The sequence below is a fragment of the Mesoplodon densirostris genome, chromosome 20, assembly GCF_025265405.1.
Source record: "Mesoplodon densirostris isolate mMesDen1 chromosome 20, mMesDen1 primary haplotype, whole genome shotgun sequence".
NCBI classification, from domain to species: Eukaryota; Metazoa; Chordata; class Mammalia; order Artiodactyla; family Ziphiidae; genus Mesoplodon; species Mesoplodon densirostris.
Genome location: NC_082680.1, coordinates 10,579,272 through 10,585,817, shown reverse-complemented (window position 1 = coordinate 10,585,817; position 6,546 = coordinate 10,579,272).

Genomic DNA, 6,546 nt, shown 5'->3' with positions numbered 1-6,546 from the left:
GCAGAGCAAGGAAGCTGCACCGTGAGACCCCGTCCCACACAATGGGAAGGGCCGTGGGAGCCGCTTCTAAGTTTCTGCCCCCGGGGGGGCCCACGGTGAGGACTCACTCCTCTCTCACTGTGTGTGTTTCCCTCTTACTGTCGTGCGGTTTCAGTGTCAGGTGCCGGCCTGTGGAGGCCTGCGTGTTCTGCTCTGTGCGTCTGTGTACCCTCCCCCGCCGCCCCAATTCACATGCTGGCATCCTGACCCCCAGGGCGACGGTGTCAGGAGGTGGCGCAGGGGGCAGGTGACTAGGTCGTGAGGGTGTGGTCCCGTGATGGGATCAGTGCCCTGACAGGGTGCGAACGGAGAGCGTGTCCCCCGCCTTCCCCCTCCCAGGTGAGGCTGCATTGAATCTGCCTCCACCGTGACCCCGTGCTCCCAGCCTGCAGGTCTGCGGTGACCTGCCGAAGCAGCCAGGGCTGAGTCACTGGGTCCCCGTGACCTCAGCCTTTTCCCCCTGCGGCCCCCAATCCCCCAAGTCTAAAGTTTCCCAAAATTAACCCAGCGTTAAAATCCTCAGTTATTAAAGAAAGGTGTTGAAGGTCAAGTCTTCTAATCTGGAAGTGCCCTGTTGACATTCTAAGTAGAAAACTTCTACTTTGTATACTTCATAATATTTACTTGTTGTATTTCAAACAAAACCACAGTTGGAAGGGGGCACATTTCAGCCAGTTTCTTTGGTTTGTATCGAGATCACCCTCAGCTCTTTTCCAAGAAATATGGAGCCTATTTGGTCCACCCCAGAGATTTTATTTCTGCACAAGACGCACCAAGAGCCCAGAACGTTGGAACCTTCACAGATTTTGTGCAGAAAGCCAAGCTTCAGAAAGTTCAAGGCCAGCCACGCCAGGACTCTCATTTTTCCATCTTCCGGTAATTGCTTGTCTCAAAATGAAACATGTATTCACTTAAAAAAAAAAAAGCTCAGAAAAACACCGCTTTCACTGAAAATGATGGTTTACACTTTAATTTGGAGCCAGTTACCCAACCGTGGGTTTAACCTTCGTCAGTTCGTCCTTTGCCGGCTGGGTTTTCAGCCCCCTCACCCCTCAGCGCCCCCAGGTATGAGGTGGGCCTGGGAGGGCGGGAGGGGTCCTGGGGGTGCATGTCTTCTGCCAAGGAGGGTAAGCCTGGAGCAGGAAGCCATCACCCCTTCCTGGTTCTTTCTGCCTAACACGCAGTTCTGACGCCCACAGGTTCCCCCGCCCTTGTCACGGGGACAGGCCTGAGGCCCAGGAAGCAGGCGTCCCCAGGGGCATCTCTGCGCTGCCGCACGGCCCGGCCACCTGCATCGCCCGTTAGGTGAGAAGGACCTTCTGCCCTGGGGTCTGCGTCCCCACAGGAGGACCAGCTACGGAATGCTAACCTTGGACATTTTCATCCCACCGTGCTCGTGTCCTTCATGTGGGTTCAAATGAGCAGCCTGTGATGGTGAGCCCTCAAGAGAGGCCGTTTCCAGTCCGAAGCCGCTGACCTTTTTCAAAATCATCTTTGTTGACGAGGGGAGATGGCGGCGGCACAGGACTCGGCACCCTTCTCAGAAGCAAGGCCCCCCGAAGTGCGCTCTTCGTTCCGTTTTATGTTTATCTTCAACCTTTTTTTTTTTTTTTTTTTTTCTTTTTGCGGTATGTGGGCCTCTCACTGTTGTGGCCTCTCCCGTTGCGGAGCACAGGCTCCGGATGCGCAGGCTCAGCGGCCATGGCTCACGGGCCCAGCCGCTCCGCGGCATATGGGATCCTCCCAGACCAGGGCACGAACCCGTATCCCCTGCATCGGCAGGCGGACTCTCAACCACTGCGCCACCAGGGAGGCCCTATCTTCAACCTTTTATTTTGAACTAATTTCAAACTTAGAAAAAGGTTGGGAAAATAGTAAATACAAACAAACAAAACCCCACACACCCCTTAACCCAGGTTTACCGATTCTTACCATGTTGCCCCGTGTTTCGCTGTCTCCCGGCTTCCCCGCGTCCCGTCACCCCTCGATACTGCGTGTGTGAGCCTGAGAGGGAGGACGTCCTCCTAAGTAACCTCGGTGTCAGCCAGAGAAACGGCACAGAGTCTGCACTTTGGTCTGACGTGCAGCCAGGTTCTTAGCTGGATGGCCGCCCCGTCCATCCTCCCTGTCCTCGTTCTCCTGGCCTGGACGCAGCCCGGGATCCCTGCGGCCTTCGGGTGTCGCGTCCCTCAGCCTCTCTTAGGCTTCGACAACCTGGGGATTTCGGAGGAATAGCAGCCAGCTGTGCGGTAGAAGCCCCCTGAGGGTGGGCGGGTCGGGAGCTCCGTCAGGATTGGACTCAGGGACACATTTTGGCTGGAGAACCAGGTCAGCGTTGCTGTCCTTCTTGGGCCTCAGACCGCGAGGCGTTTGTGTGTGAAACTCGGTGGCCGCGCCGCGGCGTTGTCTGGTCCTCACTGGACAGCGGTCACCGTCCCTCTTGTCTTAATGAGGAGCGTGTCGGGAGGCGGTGAACACCGAAGGTCCCGCGTCTGCACGGAGCCGCCTCCTGCCCCAGGTTTACCGTCCGCTCCCGACCCCCTCCTCCTGCGATGCTCGCGGACTGTCCACTTCCCGAGTCCACCGTTCCTCCCACGTTGTTTAGCCACGCTCTGTCGTAAATAGAATCTTCCCATTTTTAATGTATTATCAATACGGGCTCATGGGTTCCTTATTCCGCAGCTTCGTTCTGTGCCCAGTAGGTTGTAGGTTACGTGTAACTCCCTGTTGTCCTTATACGTTGTCCCTGCTTCGCTGGGTGGGGGGGTTTCAAGCTGCCCCGAGTGTCCTTTTTTACACCCGTCATTGTTTTTGATTACCTCCCTGTTTTCTCTGCGACAGGATGCCCTTGCGCTGTGTTGTCCCTGTGCTGATTCACCCATTTCTCCGAGGACCTGGTTCTTCCGTGAGGAATGGTGTCTGGAAATCGGGATGTAAGTGTATCACGTGCTCATCGCTAGCGGGTCGTCACAGCCCCTAGGCCCTTCCCCGTCACCCGCCCTGTCCTGTCCTGCTCTGCAGGGACTCTGGCTACAGTATCAGTGAGGTCACACATGGCTGACACGTCCGTATGTGCACACAGGTGCAGAACGGCCACCCGTGGACAGAACCCAACAACCGAGAAGAGTCTGCAGGATTTTTTTCTTTATTCCGAGGGTATATAGTCACAGTGCTCTGTGTTCAGTTACTTAACCTCCTCCTTCCCCACCTTGCCTTCAGGTGATCATGGTATTAGACAGTCCTGTGCATTTGTTTCTTTTTGCGTTCAGTGTTAGGGTTTTCTCCAATTCTTGTTAATCTGATTGTATTTTTTGCACATGTAGAATATTATCCAGAAGTCAAAACTGTTTAAAACACTGTGTTTAGAGAAATGTCACTGCCTTCGCTGTTCCCTCCGTCCTGTTCTCCTCACTCCTCGTGACAGATTTCATTCATGTTAACAGCTCTCTTGAACTATAATTCACATACCATCCAATTCATTTATGAAGTGTACAGTGTGGGGAAAACAGTCAATAATTATGTAGCATCCTTGTGTGGTGACAGACGGTAACAGGACTTATCCTGGTGATCCGTTTGTAATGTATAGAAATAATCACTGTTGTATAATAGGAACAAACATAGTGTTGGAAGTCAGTTATACTTCAAAAACAAACTCATAGAAAATGAGATCAGACTTGTTTGTGGTCAGCGGAGGTGGGCAGTGGGGAGAGGGAATTGGATGAAGGGGGTCGAAAGGTACAAGACGAATAAATACTAGGGATGTGATGTCCACATGATAAATACAGTCAACACTGCTGCATGTTATACCTGAAAGTTGTTAAGAGATTAAATCCTAGGCATCTTTGTCAAGAGGGAAAAATTTTTTTCTTTTGCCACACAAGTTTTTTAAAGTCAAATCGATGAGTCTCTCATTACATCTAGATCTTGAATCATAGCTAGAAAACCTTCCTCTCCACCCAGGGTATGGAGGAATTGTGTAACCTAATTTTTCCCCATTTCAATCTCTGGTCCATTTAGATTTTATTCTTGCAGGTAGCGTGAAGAATGGATCTAACTTTGTCTTTTTCCAGATGGCTGTCCAGCTGCCCCAACACCATGTGAGAAAGTCTGTCTTCTATACTGATTTGAGATGCCGCTCCTCTTGAGCTGGATTTTCCTGGGCGCGTGGCTCCGTCTCTGGTCTTGGTGTCCTCTCCCGTTGGTCATCATTGGTCAGTCCAGCAGTTTTTCCATCATAGAGACGCTGTGGGTTGTTTCAGTGTTTTCTAGCTACTTTTGTGTATTTTTCCAAATGAACTGTAATATCATACAGTTTTGTTGAACTGCAAAAAAAAAAGGGGGGGGCGGTTATTGGTCTTTTGTTGAGTTCCCATTAATTTCGCAGTAACTTGGAGGCGTCTGACATCTTGCTGGTGCAGAGGCACCAGTCCCAGGACAGGGAACGCCTTCCCACTTGTTCACGTCTGCTCTTCCCGTCACCAGCACTGCGCAGCCAACCGCCCACAACTCGGCGGGTGGAAACACCTGCCGCTTCTCAGTCAGGAGTCACAGGTGGTTGGCTGGGCCCTGCTCTGTTTTATGCCGTCACCCAGCCGCCCTGCAGGGCCCGGGGCAGCTTCGCCACCTGCGGGAGGGCTCCCGTGAGGGCCTCTCCTCCACGTGGCCTCAGGCCTTTCCTGCGGCAGCTGCGCAAGTTCAGAGGACTTGTGGCTTCTCAGGCTCATGGTGCAGAGGCAGGAGGCGAGGCTGCCCGTCCCATCCTGCCTGAAACTCTCAAGCATCCTTCCTGCCACATTCTGTTGTCACAAAGCTGACCCAGACCCAAGGGCAGGCAGGCGTGGGACCCTAAGCTCAGCGATAGCCAGGCCAGAGGGTTCGCGGCCGGCTTCAGTCTGACATGCCCGCTTTTGTGTGTCCAGGATGTTTCAAGTTTCTCCTAATGCAGGTTTTGCACACTTCTTGGCTGGTGTACTCCTAAGCTGCTTATTGCTTTTCTTGCTATTGTGAAAGGGCTTTTCTCTCCCATTGTATTTGCTTATAATTTTTGTATATGAAGGTTACTGCTTTTTGCATGTCAATTTATATCCTGCTAACTTGAATTTTTTTTTTTGAGTTAGTTTTGTCACTGGTTATCTAGATTTTCCAAGCATAATACCATCCTGTGTATAGAGATGCTTTTACTGCTTTTCCAGTTGTTAGGCCCATCTGTTTTTTCTTGTCTAGTTATATTGGTGAATATCCAACAGGCTGTTAAACAGCAGAGATAGTAAAGTCCTTGCAGACCCCTCCGTATCCCCTTCTGGGAACCTGTGCCTTTAGGGTATTTTCGTGATAAGAAGTATCTATTCAGATTATCTGAAGTGCTTCTGTTAAGAATGGGTGTTGAATTTTGTTAAATTTTTTTCTAGCATCTTGGAGGTAATCATGCAGCTTTTCATCTCAGACCTATTAAGATAGTATTGATAGATTTCCCATATCAAACCACCCTGTGTTCCTGTACAAATCTCACTTGGTTGTTGACTTTTTTTTTTTTTTAAGTTTATTTTTGGCTGTGCTGGGTCTTCATTGCTGCACATGGGCTTTCTCTAGTTGTGGCGAGCGGGGGCTACTCTTCATTGCGGTGTGCGGGCTTCAGTAGTTGAGAACATTGCGGTGGCTTCTCGTTGCAGAGCACGGGCTCTAGGCGCGCAGGCTTCAGTAGTTGAAGCTCGCGGGCTCTAGAGCGCAGGCTCAGCAGTTGTGGTGCACGGGCTTAGTTGCTCCGCGGCATATGGGATCTTCCCGGACCAGGGCTTTGAACCTGTGTCGCCTGCATTGGCAGGCAGATTCTTAACCACTGCACCACCAGGGAAGTCCGACTTCTGCTTTCTTAATGTGGTATGAGAGTCTACTTTACTTGCTAATATTTTATTTGAAACTTTACATAGTATTTTATTTGAATTTTACAAGTTCATAAATGATATTGGTCTAAAATTTTCTTTTGTGTGTGAGGGCTCTCTGAATCAGTTTTAGGTATGTTATGCTTGCTTGATAAAAAAAAATTGAAATCTATTCTCTGAAATAATTTCGTATTGGAGCTATCGGAACTGTAAAAGTTTGGTGGAACTCTCTATTTTGAAACCGCCTGGGCTTGGTCCTTTTTTTGTGGGGTAGTTCCCTGATGAATTTCTGTATTTCTTCTGTGTAAATCAGCCCCTTTACGCTTGTCACAACTGGGGTTGAATTCAGTAAAATTTTTTTCCTAGGAAATTATCCATTTCATCTACATTTTCAATTTTGTTTGCATAGAGGTCTCAGTAAGTTTTTTTTTTAAATACATTTATTTATTTATTTTTGGCTGTGTTGGGTCTTCATTGCTGCGCGTGGGCTTTCTCCAGCTGTGGCCAGCAGGGGCTACTCTTCATTGCAGTGCGTGGGCTTCTCCTTGCGGTGGCTTCTCTCATTGTGGAGCACGGGCTCTAGGCACACGGGCTCAGGAGTTGTGTCTCACGGGCTCTAGAGCGCAGG